This window comes from Meleagris gallopavo, chromosome Z, assembly GCF_905368555.1.
Source record: "Meleagris gallopavo chromosome Z, MGAL_WU_HG_1.1, whole genome shotgun sequence".
In the NCBI taxonomy this organism is placed as follows: Eukaryota; Metazoa; Chordata; class Aves; order Galliformes; family Phasianidae; genus Meleagris; species Meleagris gallopavo.
In genome coordinates this window covers 18,952-37,756 of record NC_139435.1, presented here as the reverse complement: position 1 = coordinate 37,756, position 18,805 = coordinate 18,952, and the positions used below count along the sequence as shown (strand labels likewise).

Here is an 18,805-nt window from a genome sequence, read left to right as displayed (position 1 = left end):
AGAAGCCAATAAGACCCCATAGAACCCAATAGGACCCCATAGAACCCAATAGGACCAGATAAGACTCAATAGAACCCAATAGGATCCCATAGGAACCTATAAGACCCCATAGAACTCAATAGGACCCCATAGAAGCCAATAGGACCCCATAGAACCCAATAGGCCCCCATAGAACCCAATAGGACCCCATAGAACCCAATAGGACCCCATAGAAGCCAATAGGCCCCCATAGAACCCAATAGGCCCCCATAGAACCCAATAGGACCCCATAAAGACCCCATAAGACCCCCAGGACCCCATAGAGGCCAGGATCAGAGGCGAAGACCCCATAGAACCTAATAGGACCCCATAAGACCCCATAGGATCCCATAGAACCCAATAGGAACCCATAAGACCCAATAGGATCCCATAGGACACAATAGGACCCCATAAAACCCAACAGGACCCCATAGAACCCAATAGGATCCCATAGAACCCAATAGGATCCCATGGAACCCAATAGGATCCCATAGAACCCAATAGGATCCCATGGAACCCAATAGGATCCCATAGAACCCAGTAGAAGCCCATAAGACCACATAGGATCCCATAAGACCCAATAGGATCCCATAAGAAACTACAAGACCCCATAGAACCCAATAGGACCCCATAGAACACAATAGGACCTCACAGAACCCAATAGGACCCCATAGAACCCAATAGGACCCCATAGAAGCCACCAGGACCCCATAAAGACCCCATAAGACCCCCCAGGACCCCATAGAGGCCAGGATCAGAGGCGAAGGAGGAAATGGAGGTGGAGGGAAGGGGGGATTCGGATGGCGGCCAACGGGACGGAGGAGGGGTTGTATGGGATTCGGATCGGGAAGGTGAGGCTGGTGTCCAGCAGGAGCTGATTGGGGTCGGCGCCATCTTGGAGGCTCGTCTGGAGGGTCGGGGGTTGAGGGGGGGGGGGGACGAAGAAGAAAGAGGGGCGACCCTAAGAACCCCCCAGGGACGCGGAGGAGCCCGGAAACCCCACAGGGACCCGCGGGATCCAATAGGAGCCCGGAGGAGCCCAGAGGATCCAATAGGATCCCGGAAGAGACCGGAAGACCCCGTAGAACCCGATGGGATCCCATAGGACGCAATAGGACCCCATAGAACCCAATAGGATCCCATAGAACCCAATGGGATCCCATAGGGCACAATAGGACACCATAGAACCCAATGGGATCCCATAGAACCCCATAGGATCTCATAGAACCCAATAGGAACTCATAGAACCCAATAGGATCCCATAAGACCCCATGGAACCGAATAGGACCCCATAGAGCTCAATAGGACCCCATAGAGCTCAATAGGATCCCGTAGAACCCAATAGGATCCCGTAGAACCTAATAAGATCCCATAGAACCCAATAGAACCCCATAAGACCCAATAGGATCCCATATGACCCCATAGGATCCCATAGAACCCAATAGGACCCCGTAAGACCCCATAGAACCCAATAGGACACCATAGAACCCAATTGGATCCCATAGAACCCAATAGGATCCCATACGACCCCATAGAACCCAATAGGACCCCATAGAACCCAATAGGATCCCATAGAACCCAATAGCACCCCATAGAACCCCATAGGATCCCATAGAACCCAATGGGATCCCATAAGACCCCATAGAACCCAATAGGATCCCATAGAACCCAATAGGACCCCATAAGACCCAATAGGACCCCATAAGACCCAATAGGATCCCATAGAACCTAATAGGACCCCATAAGACCCAATAGGAACCCATAAGACCCAATAGGATCCCATAGAGCTCAATAGGATCCCATAGGACACAATAGGATCCCATAGAACCCAATAGGACCCCATAGAACCCAAGAGGACCCATGACGACCCCATAAGACCCCATAAGACCCCATATAACCCCATAGAACCCAACAGGATCCCATAGAACCCAATAGGATCCCGTAGAACACAATAGGATCCCATAAGACCCCGTACGCTCCCATAGAACCCAATAGGATCCCATAGAACCCAATAGGATCCCACAAGACGCCATAAAATCCCATAAGACCCCATAGAACCCAATAGGAACCTATAAGACCCCATACGATCCCATAGAACCCAGTAGGACCCCATAGAACCCAATAGGAACCCATAAGACCCAATAGTATCCCATAAAACCCAATAGGACCCCATAGAACCCAATAGGAAGCCATAGAACCTAATAGGATCCCATAGAACCCAATAGAACCCCATAAGACCCAATAGGTTCCCATAAGACCGTATAGGATCCCATAGAACCCAATAGGATCCCATAGAACCCAATAGGATCCCATAAGACCCGTAACACTACATAGAACCCAATAGGAACGCATAGAACTCAATAGGACCCCATAGAACCGAATAGGACCCCATAAAACACCATAAAATCCCATAAGACCCCATAGAACCCAATAGGACCCCATAGAACCCAATAGGATCCCATACGACCCCATAAGACCCCATAGAACCCAATAGGATCCCATAGAACCCCTTAGGATCCCATACGACCCCATAAGACCCCATAGAACCCAATAGGATCCCATAGAACCCCTTAGGATCCCATACGACCCCATAAGACCCCATAGAACCCAATAGGATCCCATAGAACCCAATAGGATCCCATAAGAACACATAGAACCCATTAGGACCCCATAAGATCCCATGAAATCCCATAAGACCCCATACAACCCAATAGGATCCTATAGAACCCTATAGGATCCCATAGAACCCATTAGGAAACCATAAGATCCCATAAGACCCCATAGAACCCAATAGGATCCCATAGAACCCAATAGGATCCCATAGAACCCAATAGGATCCCGTAGAACACAATAGGATCCCATAAGACCCCGTACGCTCCCATAGAACCCAATAGGATCCCATAGAACCCAATAGGATCCCACAAGACGGCATAAAATCCCATAAGACCCCATAGAACCCAATAGGAACCTATAAGACCCCATACGATCCCATAGAACCCAGTAGGACCCCATACAACCCAATAGGAACCCATAAGACCCAATAGTATCCCATAAAACCCAATAGGAACCCATAGAACCCAATAGGAAGCCATAGAACCTAATAGGATCCCATAGAACCCAATAGAACCCCATAAGACCCAATAGGTTCCCATAAGACCCCATAGGATCCCATAGAACCCAATAGGATCCCATAGAACCCAATAGGATCCCATAAGACCCCGTAACACTACATAGAACCCAATAGGAACGCATAGAACTCAATAGGACCCCATAGAACCGAATAGGACCCCATAAGACGCCATAAAATCCCATAAGACCCCATAGAACCCAATAGGACCCCATAGAACCCAATAGGATCCCATAACACCCCATAAGACCCCATAGAACCCAATAGGATCCCATAAGACCCCTTAGGATCCCATAGAACCTAATACGATCCCATAGAACCAATAGGATCCCATAGAACCCAATAGGATCCCATGAGACCCCATAAGACCCCATAGAACCCAATAGGACCCCATAGAACCCAATAAGACCCAACAGGACCCCATAAGACCCCATAGAACCCAATAGGACTCCATAGAACCCAATAAGACCCAACAGGACCCCATAAGACCCCATAGAACCCAATAGGATCCCATAGGACCCCATAAAACCCCATAAGACCCCATAGAACCCAATAGGACTCCATAAGACCCCTTAAGCCCAAATAAGACCCATAAGATCCCATAAGACCCCATAAGATCCAACAGGACCCCATAGGGCCCCATAAGACCCCATAGAACCCAATAGGACCCCATAAGTTCCCTACAGGAACCCATAAGACCCCATACGACCCCATAGAATCCAATAGGATCGCATAGGACCCCATAAAACCCCATAAGACCCCATAGAACCAATAGGATCTGACAGGACCCCATAAGACCCCATAAGAAGCCATGAGACTCCAAAAGACCCCGTAGAAGCAATAGGGCCCCATTAGAACCCATAGGATCCCATAAGACCCCATAAAACCCCATAGAACCCCACAGGACCCCAATAGGACCCTATAAACTAACTCAGACCCAATGGGACCCCATAAAGCCCCATAGAACCTCATAAGACCCCATAAGACCCCGTAGGAACCCATAGGACCCCATAAGACCCCATAAAATTGCATGAGGTGCCATAAGACCCCATAAAACCCCATAAAACCCCATTAGACCCCATAAGAACCCATAAAACCCCATAAAACCCTTTAAGACCCCATAAAACCCCATAGGACCCCATAAGACCCCATAAAACCCCATGAGACCTCATAAGACCCCATAAGACCCCATAAAACCCCATAAGACCCCATAAAACCCCATAAAACGCTATAAGACCCCATAAGACCCCGTAAAACCCCATAAGAACCAGTAAGACCCCATCAAACCTCATAAAGCCCCATAAAACCCCATAAAACCCCATAAGAACCTGTAAGACCCCATGAAAGCCCGTAAGACCCCATAAGATCCCATAAGACCCCATAAAACCCCATAAGACCCCATAAGACCCCATAAAACCCCATAAGACCCCGTAGCCATAGACCATGAAGCCCCATAAGACCCCATAAAACCCCATAAGACCCCATGAAGCCCCATAAAAACCCCATAAGACCCCATAAAGCCCCATAAGACCCATAAGAACCATAAGACCCCATAAAACCCATAAAGCCCATAAGACCCATAAAGCCATAAAACCCCATAAGACCATTAAGACCCCATGAAACCCCATAAAACCCCATAAAGCCCATAAGACCCCATAAGCCATAAAACCCCATAAAACCCTATAAGACCCCATAAGATCCCATAAGACCCCATAAAACCCCATAAGACCCCATAAGACCCCATAAAACCCCATAAGACCCCGTGAAGCCCCATAAACCCCATGAAACCCATAAGACCCCATAAAATCCCATAAGACCCCATAAAGCCCCATAAGACCCCATAAACCCCATAAAACCCTATAAGACCCCATAAGATCCCATAAGACCCCATAAAAACCCCATAAACCCCATAAGACCCCATAAACCCCATAAGACCCCATGAAGCCCATAAGCCCATAAAACCCCATAAGACCCCATAAGACCCATAAGACCCCATAAGACCCCATAAGAACCCATAAAACCCCATAAGACCCATAAGACCAAAGTCCATAAACCCCATAAAGACCCCATAAAACCCCATAAACCCCATAAAACCCCTATAAACCCCCCTAAAACCCCATAACCCTCTAACCCCCCGACCCTATAAACCCCCCGTGACCCTATAAACCCCCCCGCACCCCTCCGCCCTCCTATAGGATCAAGCAGCGGGATTTTCCCCCTTTTCCCATCTTTAGGGTCGCGCCCGACCCCATAAAACATCCGGCACCCTATAAAACGTCCGCCACCCTATAAAAAGTCGGCGACCCTATAAAAATTTACCCCGACCCTATAAAAATTACCTGGATGGTGCGGATGAAGGCGACCGTCACGCGTTCCTCGAAGTCGTCTAACGGGGTGTATAGGGTCAAAAGTTTGACGATCTTATAGGGGAAATTATAGGGGATTTAGGATCGGCCCTAAATAGGTGGCATGTTTGTAGGGTCGGGGTGGAGGGGCTGTTGGAAATCCTAAAAGTTTGGGGTCAGGGGGGCTCTAAGGGGACGGGATCCTATAAGGGGAGCCTAAAGGGAATTCTGACCCTAAAAGGGGATCTTGACCCTAAAAGGGAAGCGTGATCCTAAAAGGGAACCCTGATCCTATAAGGGGACCCTAAAAGGGAATCCTGACCCTAAAAGGGGATCTTGACCCTAAAAGGGGACCCTGACCCTAAAAGGGAAGCGTGATCCTAAAAGGGAACTGTGATCCTATAAGGGAACCCTGACCCTATAAGGGGACCCTAAAAGGGAATCCTGACCCTAAAAGGGAAGCGTGATCCTAAAAGGGAAACGTGACCCTATAAGGGGACCCTAAAAGGGAATCCTGACCCTAAAAGGGAAGCGTGACCCTAAAAGGGAAACGTGACCCTATAAGGGGACCCTAAAAGGGAATCCTGACCCTAAAAGGGGACCCTGACCCTAAAAGGGGACCCTAAAAAGGAATCCTGACCCTAAAAGGGAATCCTGACCCTAAAAGGGAAGCGTGACCCTAAAAGGGAAACGTGATCCTAAAAGGGGACCCTAAAAGGGAATCCTGACCCTAAAAGGGAAGCGTGACCCTAAAAGGGAACTGTGACCCTATAAGGGGACCCTAAAAGGGAATCCTGACCCTAAAAGGGAAGCGTGATCCTAAAAGGGGACCCTAAAAAGGAATCCTGACCCTAAAAGGGAAATGTGACCCTAAAAGGGGGCCCTGACCCTATAAGGGGACCCTAAAAGGGAGTCCTGACCCTAAAAGGGAAGCGTGATCCTAAAAGGGAACCCTGACCCTATAAGGGGACCCTAAAAGGCGACCCTGACCCTAAAAGGGAAGCGTGATCCTAAAAGGAGACCCTAAAAGGGAATCCTGTCCCTAAAAGGGAATCCTGATCCTAAAAGGGAAACGTGACCCTATAAGGGGACCCTAAAAGGGAATCCTGACCCTAAAAGGGAACCCTGACCCTAAAAGGGAATCCTGACCCTAAAAGGGAACCATGACCCCTATAAGGGGACCCTAAAAGGGAATCCTGACCCTAAAAGGGAAGCGTGATCCTAAAAGGGAACCCTGACCCTATAAGGGGATCCTAAAAGGGAATCCTGACCCTAAAAGGGAAGCGTGACCCTAAAAGGGAACCCTGACCCTATAAGGGGACCCTAAAAGGGAATCCTGACCCTAAAAGGGAAGCGTGATCCTAAAAGGGAAACGTGACCCTATAAGGGGACCCTAAAAGGAAATCCTGACCCTAAAAGGGAAGCGTGATCCTAAAAGGGGAGTGTGACCCTATAAGGGGTCCCTAAAAGGGAATCCTGACCCTAAAAGGGAACCGTGACCCTAAAAGGGAAATGTGACCCTATAAGGGGATCCTAAAAGGGAAACCTGACCTTAAAAAAGAAAAACCAAATAAAAGCCCCATAAAAGCCCCCATAGAACCCCATAGAACCCAATAGGGCCCCATAGAACCCCATAGAACCCAATAGAACCCCATAAAACCCCATAGGCCCCTATAGAACCCAATAGAACCCAATAGGCTCCCATAGAGCCCCATAGAACCCAATAGAACCCCATAGAACCCAATAGGGCCCCATAGAACCCCATAAAGCCCCCATAGAACCCAATAGAACCCCATAGAACCCAATAGGGCCCCATAGAACCCCATAAAGCCCCCATAGAACCCAATAGAACCCCATAGAACCCAATAGGGCCCCATAGAACCCCATAAAGCCCCCATAGAACCCAATAGAACCCCATAGAACCCAATAGGGCCCCATAGAACCCCATAAAGCCCCCATAGAACCCAATAGAACCCCATAGAACCCAATAGGGCCCCATAGAACCCCATAAAGCCCCCATAGAACCCAATAGAACCCCATAGAACCCAATAGGGCCCCATAGAACCCCATAAAGCCCCCATAGAACCCAATAGGCTCCCATAGGACCCTACAGAACCACATAAAGCCCCCATAGAACTCAATAGAACCCAATAGGGCCCCATAAAACCCCATAGAACCCAATAGGCCCCAATGGGCCCCCATAGAACCCAATGGAACCCAATAGTCCCCCATAGAACCCAATAGGCCCCAATAGGACCCAATAGTCCCCATAGAACCCAATAGAACCCAATAGGCCTCCATAGAACCCCATAGGCTCCTATAGAACCCCATAGAACCCAATAGGCGCCCATAGAACCCAATAGGGCCCCATAGAACCCAATAGGACCCCATAGAACCCAATAGGCCCCCATAGAACCCAATAGGGCCCCATAGAACCCAATAGGACCCCATAGAACCCAATAGGGCCCCATAGAACCCAATAGGACCCCATAGAACCCAATAGGCCCCCATAGAACCCAATAGGGCCCAATAGGCCCCAATAGGCCCTCATAGGACCCAATAGGCCCTCATAGGACCCAATAGGCCCCCATAGAACCCAATAGGCCCCCATAGGCCCCCATAGAACCCAACAGGCCCCCATAGGCCCCCATAGAACCCAGTAGGCCCCCATAGAACCCAATAGGCCCCAATAGGCCCCAATAGGCCCCATAGAACCCAATAGGCCCCAATAGGACTCAATAGTCCCCCATAGAACCCCATAGAACCCAATAGGCCTCCATAGAACCCAATAGGCCCCAATAGGCCCCCATAGAACCCAACAAGCCCCCATGGGACCCCATAGGCTCCTATAGGACCCTATAGAACCCAATAGGCCCCCATAGAACCCAACAGGCCCCCATAGAACCCAACAGGCCCCAATGGGCCCCCATAGAACCCAATAGAACCCAATAGGCCCCCATAGGCCCCCATAGAACCCAATAGGCCCCCATAGGCCCCAATAGAACCCAATAAGAACCCAATAAGAACCCAATAGAACCCAATAGGACCCCATAGAACCCAATAGGCCCCAATAGGCCTCCATAGGCCCCCATAGAACCCAATAGTCCCCATAGAACCCAGTAGGCCCCCATAGAACCCAACAGGCCCCAATAGGCCCCCATAGGCCCCCATAGAACCCAACAGGCCTCAATAGGCCCCCATAGGCCCCTATAGAACCCAATAGGCCCCAATGGGCCCCCATAGAACCCAATAGGACCCAATAGAACCCAGTAGAACCCAATAGGCCCCCATAGAACCCAATAGGCCCCCATAGAACCCAATAGGCCTCCATAGAACCCAATGGGCCCCAATAGGCTTCCATAGAACCCAATGGGCCCCAATAGGCCCCCATAGAACCGAATAAGAACCCCATAGAACCCAACAGGCCCCCATAGAACCCAATAGGTCCCATAGGCCCCCATAGGCCCCCATAGAACCCAATAGGCCCCAGTAGGCCCCCATAGAACCCAGTAGGCCCCAATAGGCCCCATAGAACCCAATAAGAACCCCATAGAACCCAAAAGGCCCCAACAGGCCCCCATAGAACCCAGTAGTCCCCATAGAACCCAATAGGCCCCATAGAACCCAATAGGCCCCCATAGAACCCAATAAGAACCCCATAGAACCCAAAAGGCCCCAACAGGCCCCCATAGAACCCAGTAGTCCCCATAGAACCCAACAGGCCCCATAGAACCCAATAGGACCCCATAGAACCCAACAGGCCCCATAGAACCCAATAGGCCCCCATAGAACCCAACAGGCCCCAATGGGCCCCCATAGAACCCAATAGGCCCCCATAGAACCCAACAGGCCCCCATAGGCCCCCATAGAACCCAACAGGCCCCCATAGGCCCCCATAGAACCCAACAGGCCCCAATAGGCCCCCATAGAACCCAATAGGCCCCCATAGAACCCAACAGGCCCCAATGGGCCCCCATAGAACCCAATAGGCCCCCATGGAATCCAACAGGCCCCAATAGGCCCCCATAGAACCCAATAGGCCCCAATAGGCCCCCATAGAACCCAATAGGCCCCAATAGGCCCCAATAGGCCCCAATAGGCCCCCATAGAACCCAATAGGCCCCAATAGGCCCACATAGAACCCAATAGGCCCCAATAGGCCCCCATAGATCCCAATAGAACCCAATAGAACCCAATAGTCCCCCATAGAACCCAATAGGCCCCCATAGGCCCCCATAGAACCCAATAGGCCCCAATGGGCCCCCATAGAACCCAATAGGCCCCAATAGGCCCCAATAGGCCCCAATAGGCCCCCATAGAACCCAATAGGCCCCCATAGGCCCCCATAGAACCCAATAGAACCCAATAGGCCCCCATAGGCCCCCATAGAACCCAATAAGCCCCAATAGGCCCCCATAGAACCCAACAGGCCCCATAGAACCCAACAAGCCCCCATGGGACCCCATAGGCTCCTATAGGACCCCATAGAACCCAATAGGCCCCCATAGAACACAATAGGCCCCCATAGGCCCCCATAGAACCCAATAGGCCCCCATAGGCCCCAATAGAACCCAATAAGAACCCAATAGGCCCCATAGGCCCCCATAGAACCCAATAGGCCCCCATAGGCCCCCATAGAACCCAATAGGCCCCCATAGAACCCAATAGGCCCCCATAGGCCCCCATAGAACCCAACAGGCCCCCATAGATCCCAATAGAACCCAATAGAACCCAATAGTCCTCCATAGAACCCAACAGGCCCCAATGGGCCCCCATAGAACCCAATAGGCCCCCATAGAACCCAACAGGCCCCATAGACCCCAATAGGCCCCCATAGAATCCAACAGGCCCCAATGGGCCCCCATAGAACCCAATAGGCCCCCATAGAACCCAACAGGCCCCCATAGAACCCAATAGGGCCCCATAGAACCCCATAGAACCCGATCGGCTCCCATAGGCCCCCATAGAACCCAATAGTCCCCCATAGGCCCCCATAGAACCCAACAGGCCCCCATAGGCCCCCATAGGCCCCCATAGAACCCAACAGGCCCCCATAGAACCCAATAGGCCCCCATAGGCCCCCATAGAACCCAATAGGCCCCCATAGAACCCAATAGGCCCCCATAGGCCCCCATAGAACCCAACAGGCCCCCATAGGCCCCCATAGGCCCCATAGAACCCAACAGGCCCCCATAGAACCCAACAGGCCCCCATAGGCCCCCATAGAACCCCGGCGGCGCTTGGCTCTACTGCCCCACCTGCTGGCAGCTGAGCGCATTGCAATGGTTGCAGATGGCCTGGGCGTCCCTCTGGCTCTTTTTATTGAGCTGTAAGAGCTGAGCTGCTTGGATCAAAGGTTGGAGGACCTCCAGGGCGCCGCTGTGCTGCAGCTTCCGGCTGTGCAGCCACTCCTCCAGTTGGCTGATGTTGTACCTTTTGGGGGGGAGGGGGGGGGGGAAATAGGGGTTCTACGGGGTTCTATGGGGGCCTATTGGGTTCTATGGGGTCTTATTGGGTCCTATTGGGGCCTACTGGGGCCTGTTGGGTTCTATGGGGTCTTATTGGGGCCTATTGGTTTCTATGGGGCCCTATTGATTTCTATGGGGCCTTATTGGGTTCTATGGGGGCCTATGGGGCCCTGTTGGGTTCTATGAGGGTCTATGGGGCCTATTGGGTTCTATGGGGCCCTGTTGGGTTCTATGGGGGCCTAAGGGGGCCTATTGGGTTCTATGGGGTCCTGTTGGGTTCTATGGGGGCCTATGGGGGCCTATTGGGTTCTATGGAGACCTATTGGGGCCTATTGGGTTCTATGGGGGCCTATTGGGGCCTATGGGGCCTGTTGGGTTCTATGGGGGCCTATTGGGGCCTATTGGGTTCTATGGGGGCCTGTTGGGTTCTATGGGGGCCTACGGGGGCCTATTGGGTTCTATGGAGGCCTATTGGGGCCTGTTGGGTTCTATGGGGGCCTGTTGGGTTCTATGGGGGCCTATTGGGGCCTATTGGGTTCTGTTGGGTTCTATGGGGGCCTATGGGGCCTATTGGGTTCTATGGAGGCCTATTGGGTTCTATGGGGGCCTATGGGGGCCTATTGGGGCCTATTGGGGCCTATTGGGTTCTATTGGGTTCTATGGGGGCCTATTGGGTTCTATGGGGGCCTATCAGGTTCTATGGGGCCTATTGGGTTCTATGGGGGCCTATGGGGTCTCTGGGGTCTTAGGGGGGGGCCTGCGGGGGATCCAAGGGAGACTATGGGGGTTCTGTGGGGGTTCTATGGGGGTCTATTGGGTTCTATGGGGGGTTTTCTGGGGGTCTATTGGGTTCTATGGGGGCCTATGGGGGCCTATTGGGTTCTATGGGGGCCTATTGGGTTCTATGGGGTTCTATGGGGCCCTATTGGGTTCTATGAGGGTCTGTGGGGGCCTATTGGGTTCTATGGGGCCCTGTTGGGTTCTATGGGGGCCTATGGGGGCCTATTGGGTTCTATGGAGGCCTATTGGGGCCTATTGGGTTATATGGGGGACTATGGGGGCCTATTGGGTTCTATGGGGGCCTATGGGGGCCTATTGGGTTCTATGGGGGCCTATTGGGTTCTATGGGGGCCTATGGGGGCCTATTGGGTTCTATGGGGGCCTATTGGGGCCTATTGGGTTCTATGGGGGCCTATGGGGGCCTATTGGGTTCTATGGGGGCCTATTGGGTTCTATTGGGTTCTAAGGGGGCCTATGGGGGCCTATTGGGTTCTATGGAGGCCTATTGGGGCCTATTGGGTTCTATGGGGGCCTACTGGGGCCTATGGGGCCTGTTGGGTTCTATGGGGGCCTAAGGGGGCCTATTGGGTTCTATGGGGTCCTGTTGGGTTCTATGGGGGCCTACGGGGGCCTATTGGGTTCTATGGAGGCCTATTGGGGCCTATTGGGTTCTATGGGGGCCTGTTGGGTTCTATGGAGGCCTATTGGGGCCTATTGGGTTCTATGGGGGCCTATTGGGTTCTATGGGGTTCTATGGGGTCCTATTGGGTTCTATGGGGGCCTATTGGGGCCTATGGGGCCTGTTGGGTTCTATGGGGGCCTAAGGGGGCCTATTGGGTTCTATGGGGTCCTATTGGGTTCTATGGGGGCCTATTGGGGTCTCTGGGGTCTTAGGGGGGGGCCTGTGGGGTCCGAGGGGAGACTATGGGGGTTCTGTGGGGGGTTCTATGGGGGCCTATTGGGTTCTATGGGGGCCTGTTGGGTTCTATGGGGGCCTATTGGGTTCTATTGGGTTCTATGGGGGCCTATGGGGGCCTATTGGGTTCTATTGGGTTCTATGGGGTCCTATGGGGTTCTATGGGGTTCTATGGGGGCCTAAGGGGGCCTATTGGGTTCTATGGGGTCCTATTGGGTTCTATGGGGGCCTATTGGATTCTATGGGGTCTTATTGGGTCCTATTGTGTTCTATGGGGGCCTGTTGGGTTCTATGGGGCCCTATTGGGTTCTATGAGGCCCTATTGAGTTCTATGGTGCCTTATTGGGTTCTATGGGGGCCTATGGGGCCCTGTTGGGTTCTATGGGGGCCTATGGGGTTCTATGGGGTCCTATGGGGTTCTATGGGGTCCTATTGGGTCCTATGGGGCCCTATTGGGTTCTATGGGGTTCTATTGGGTTCTATGGGGTCCTATTGGTTTCTATGGGGTCCTATTGGGTCCTATGGGGCCCATTGGGTTCTATGGGGTCTTTTTGGGTTCTATGGGGGCCTATTGGGTTCTGTGTGGGCCTGTTGGGTTCTATGGGGGCCTGTTGGGTTCTATGGGGGCCTATGGGGTCTGTGGGGTCTTAGGGGGGGCCTGCGGGGGATCCGAGGGGAGACTATGGGGGTTCTGTGGGGGGTTCTATGGGGGCCTATTGGGTTCTATGGGGGGTTTGTGGGGGCCTATGGGGGCCTGTTGGGTTCTATGGGGGCCTATTGGGGCCTATTGGGTTCTGTTGGGTTCTATGGGGGCCTATGGGGCCTATTGGGTTCTATGGAGGCCTATTGGGTTCTACGGGGTTCTATGGGGGACTATTGAGTCCTATTGGGGCCTATTGGGTTCTATGGGGGACTATTGGGTTCTATTCCGTTCTATGGGGGACTATGGGGCCTATTGGGTTCTATGGAGGCCTATTGGGGCCTATTGGGTTCTATGGGGGCCTGTTGGGTTCTATGGGGGCCTATGGGGGGCCTATTGGGTTCTATGGGGGCCTATTGGGGCCTATTGGGTTCTATGGGGGCCTGTTGGGTTCTATGGGGGCCTATGGGGGCCTGTTGGGTTCTATGGGGGCCTATTGGGGCCTATTGGGTTCTATGGGGGCCTATGGGGGCCTATTGGGGCCTATGGGGGCCTATTGGGTTCTATGGGGGCCTATTGGGGCCTATTGGGTTCTATGGGGGCCTATTGGGGCCTATTGGGTTCTATGGGGGCCTGTTGGGTTCTATGGGGGCCTATTGGGGCCTATTGGGTTCTGTTGGGTTCTATGGGGGCCTATGGGGGCCTATTGGGTTCTATTGGGGCCTATTGGGTTCTATTGGGTTCTATGGGGGCCTATTGGGTTCTATGGGGGCCTATTGGGTTCTATGGGGGCCTGTTGTGTTCTATGGGGGCCTATTGGGGCCTATTGGGTTCTGTTGGGTTCTATGGGGGCCTATGGGGCCTATTGAGTTCTATGGAGGCCTATTGGGTTCTATGGGGTTCTATGGGGGACTATTGAGTCTATTGGGGCCTATTGGGTTCTATGGGGACTATTGGGTTCTATTCCGTTCTATGGGGACTATGGGCCTATTGGGTTCTATGGAGGCCTATTGGGTTCTAAGGGGGGCCTATTGGGTTCTATGGGGGCCTATGAGGCCTATTGGGTTCTATGGGGGCCTATGGGGGGCCTATTGGGTCTATTGGGTTCTATGAGGTCCTGTTGGGTTCTATGGGGCCTATGGGGGCCTATTGGGTTCTATGGGGGCCTATTGGGTTCTATGGGGGCCTATTGGGTTCTATGGGGGCCTATGGGGGCCTATTGGGGCCTATTGGGTTCTATTGGGTTCTATGGGGGCCTGTTGTGTTCTATGGGGGCCTATTGGGGCCTATTGGGTTCTGTTGGGTTCTATGGGGGCCTATGGGGCCTATTGGGTTCTATGGAGGCCTATTGGGTTCTACGGGGTTCTATGGGGGACTATTGAGTCCTATTGGGGCCTATTGGGTTCTATGGGGGACTATTGGGTTCTATTCCGTTCTATGGGGACTATGGGGCCTATTGGGTTCTATGGGGGCCTATGGGGGCCTATTGGGTTCTATTGGGTTCTATGGAGGCCTATTGGGGCCTATTGGGTTCTATGGGGGCCTGTTGGGTTCTATGGGGGCCTATTGGGTTCTATGGAGGCCTATTGGGGCCTATTGGGTTCTATGGGGGCCTATGGGGGCCTATTGGGTTCTATGGGGGCCTGTTGGGTTCTATGGGGCCCTATTGGGTTCTATGGGGTCCTATTGGGTTCTATGGGGGCCCATTGGGTTCTATGGGGCCCTATTGGGTTCTATGGGGTCCTATTGGGTTCTATGGGGCCCTATTGGGTTCTATGGGGCCCTATTGGGTTCTATGGGGTCTTATTGGGTTCTATGGGGTCCTATTGGGTTCTATGGGGTCCTATGGGGTCCTCTTGGGTCCTCTTGGGTCCTATTGGGTTCTATGGGGCCCTGTTGGGTTCTACGGGGTTCTTTGGGGTTCTATGGGGTCCTATGGGGTCCTATGGGGTCCTCTGGGGTCTTATGGGGTTTTATGGGGATTTTTTGGGATCTGACGGGTCCTTGTGGGGTCTTATAAGGTCCTATGGGGTTTTATGGGTTCCTATTGGGTCCTATGGTGTCCTATGGGGTTTATGGGGTTCTATGGGGTCTTATGGGATCTTATGGGGTGTTATGGGGTCTTATGAGGTCTTACGGGGTCTTATGGGGTCTTATGGGGTTCCAAGGAGTCCTTATGGGGTTTTATGGGGTCCTATGGGGTCTTATGCTGTCTTATGGGGTCTTATGGGGCCCTATGCAGTTCTATGGGGTCTTACGGGGTCCTTATAAGGCAAAGGGGTTTTATGGGGTCTTATGGGGTCCGGTAGGGTCACATGGGGTCTTATGGGGCAATGAGGTCCTATGGGATCCTATGGGGTCTTATGGGGTTTTATAGGGTTTTATGGGGTATTATGGGGTCCTATGGAGTTTTATGGGGTCCTTTGGGGTCTTATGGGTTCTTTATAGGGTAAAGGGGTTTTATTGGGTCTTATGGGGTCTTATGGGGTCCAATAGGGTCTTATGGGGTCTTATGGGGTTCTATGGGGTCCTATAGGGTTTTATGGGGTCTTATGAGGTTCTATGGGGACCCGTAGGGTCTTATGGGGTCTTATGGGGTTGATGAGGTTTTATGGGGTCTTATGGGGTCTTATGAGATCTTATGGGGTTTTATGGGGTCTTATGGGTATTATGGGGTCCTATGGGGTCTTTATAGGGTAAAGGGGACTTATGGGGCCTTATGGGGTTCTATGGGGTCTTATGGGGTTCTATGGGGTCTTATAGGGTCTTATGGGTTCTTATGGGGTTCTATGGGGTCTTACAGGGTCTTATGGGGTCTTATGGGGTTCAATGGGGTCCCATAGGGTCTTAAGGGGTCTTATGGGGTTCCATGGGGTCCTTATGAGATTTTATGGGGTCTTATGGGGTTGCTGGGTTTTTATGGGGTCTTATGGGGCTCTGTGGGGTCCTGTGGGGTTTTATGGGGTCCTATGGGGTCTTATGGGGTCTTATGGTGTCTTATGGGGTTCTATGGGGTCTTATGAGATCTTATGGGGTCCTATGGGGTCTTATGGGGTCTTATGGGGTCCTATGGGGTCTTATAGGCTCCTATGGGGTTTTATGGGTTCCTATGGGGTTTTATGGGGCTCTATGGGGTTTTATGGGGTCTTATGGGGTCTTATGCGGTTTTATGGGGTCCTATGGGGTCTTATGGGGTCTTATGGGCTTTTATGGGGTCTTATGGGGTCTTATGGGTTTTGTGGGATCTTATGGGTTCTTATGGGGTTTTATGGGGTCTTATGGGGTCTTATGGGGTCTTATGGGGTTTTGTGGGATCTTATGGGGTTTTATGGGGTTTTATGGGGTCTTATGGTGTTCTGTGGGATCTTATGGGGTCTTATGGGGTCCTCAGGGGTCTTATGGGGTTTTATGGGGTCTAATGGGTTCTTATGGGGTCTTATGGGGTCTTATGGGGGCCTATGGGGTTTTATGGGGTTCTATGGGGTCTTATGGGGTCTTATGGGGTTTTATGGGGTTTTATGGGGTTTTATGGGGTTTTATGGGGTTTTATGGTTTTATGGGGTCCTTATAGGGGAAGGGGGTTCTATGGGGTCTTATGGGTCCTTATGGGGTCTTATGGGGTCCTATGGGGTCTTATGGGGTTCTATGGGGTCTTATGGGGTCTTATGGGGTCTTACGGGTTCTACGAGGTCTTATGGGGTCTTATGGGGTCTTATGGGGTCCTATGGGCGATCCTATGGGGATGAACGGAGGGTTTTAGGGGGGTTTGTGGGGTTTTGTGGGGTCTTATGGGGTTTTATGGGGTCTTATGGGGTCTTATGGGGTTTTATGGGGTCTTATGGGGTTTTATGGGGTCCTTATAGGGGAAGGGGTTCTATGGGGTCTTATGGGGTCCTATGGGGTCTTATGGGGTCCTATGGGGTCCTATGGGGTCCAATGGGCTCTTATGGGGTCTTATGGGGTTTTATGGGGTCTTATGGGGTGTTATAGCGTTCTATGGGGTCTTATGGGATCCTATGGGATCCTATGGGGTTTTATGGGGTCTTATGGGGTTCTATGGGGTCTTATGGGGTCCTATGGGGTGTTATGGTGTCTTATGGGTTTTATGGGGTCTTACGGGTCTTATGGGGTCCTAAGGGGTCTTTATGGGGGAAGAGGGTTGTATGAGTTCTTATAGGGTCCTATGGGCTTTTATGGGGTCTTTACGGGGTTTCATGCGGTCCTATGGCGTCTTATAGGGTCTCTAGGGCAACGGCTTCTCTGAGCTCCTATGGGGTTTTATAGGGTCTTACGGGGTCCTTACCGAGCATTGGCTGTAGGGTCCTCGCAGCCACCCCATAAAGCTGGCCATAAATGTTCCTACAAGGTCCGTCAGCACCTCCCTGTATTCGGTCTAGGTCGAAATTCTTCAATGGGGCACTGCTCGTTTTGTTGCGGGGTATTTTGGCTCATTATGGAGGAAGACCCCAAAGGGACCCATAAATCCCATAAAAAGCCCAGAGGAAGGCAGAAATCCCATAAAAATCGCATAGGAAGCCAGAAATCCCATAAAAAGCCCAGAGGAAGGCAGAAATCCCATAAAAATCGCATAGGAAGCCAGAAATCCCATAAAAGCCCAGAGGAAGGTAGAAATCCCATAAAAACTCCGTGAGAACCCTTAAGATCCCATAGGATCCTATAGGAACCCCGAAATCCTATAAAGATCCCATAAAGCCCGTAAGATCCCAAAAGACCCTATAGGACCTCATAGGACCGCATAAGAACCCTATAAGGACCCCATTGGATCTCATAGGACCCCATAAAACCCCATGAGATCCCACAGAACCCCATACGACCCCATACGACCCCATAGACCCCATAGAACCCCATAAGACCCCATAGGATCCCATGGTACCCCATAAGACCCCTAAACCCTATAAGACCCCATAGGACCCCATAAAAACCCATAGAACCCGATAAAACCTCATAAGGCCCCTTAGAACCCCATAAGACCCCATAGGACCCCATAGGACCCCATAGGACCCATAAGACCCCATAAAACCCCATGAGACCCCATAGGACCCCATAGAACCCCCTAAGACCCCATAGGATACCAACAGAACCCCACAAGACCCTTAGGACCCAAAAAACCCCATAGAACCCCATAAAATCCCATAGGACCGCATAGGACCCCATAAAACCCCATAAGACCCCATAGAAACCCATAAAACCCCATAGGACCCCATAAGACCCCATAGGACTCCATAAAAGCCCATAAGACCCCATAAAACCCCATAAGACCCCATAATACCCCGTAAGATCCCACAGAACCCATAGGACCCCATAAGACCCATAGGACCCCATAGAACCCCATAACACCCCATAAGACCCCATAAGACCCCATAGGACCCCATAGGATCCTTCGGTCCCATAAGACCCCATAAAAACCTAAAAGACCCCATAGGACCCCACAGTACCCCATAAAATCCTATAAGACCTCATAAACCCGATAAGACTTCATAAACCCCATAA

General features: G+C 51.8%; 1 long non-coding RNA gene across 1 annotated transcript; it reads right to left on the bottom strand.

The window, feature by feature from the left end:
• Positions 1-326: 326 nt before the first annotated feature.
• Positions 327-17,743, bottom strand: LOC146542092 (uncharacterized). The gene is made up of 4 exons (XR_014880311.1): positions 17,598-17,743; positions 10,749-10,923; positions 5,485-5,565; positions 327-925 (listed from the first exon to the last, which is right to left on the bottom strand). It is a non-coding gene; the product is annotated as an uncharacterized LOC146542092 (long non-coding RNA).
• Between the last annotated feature and the right edge of the window lie 1,062 nt (positions 17,744-18,805).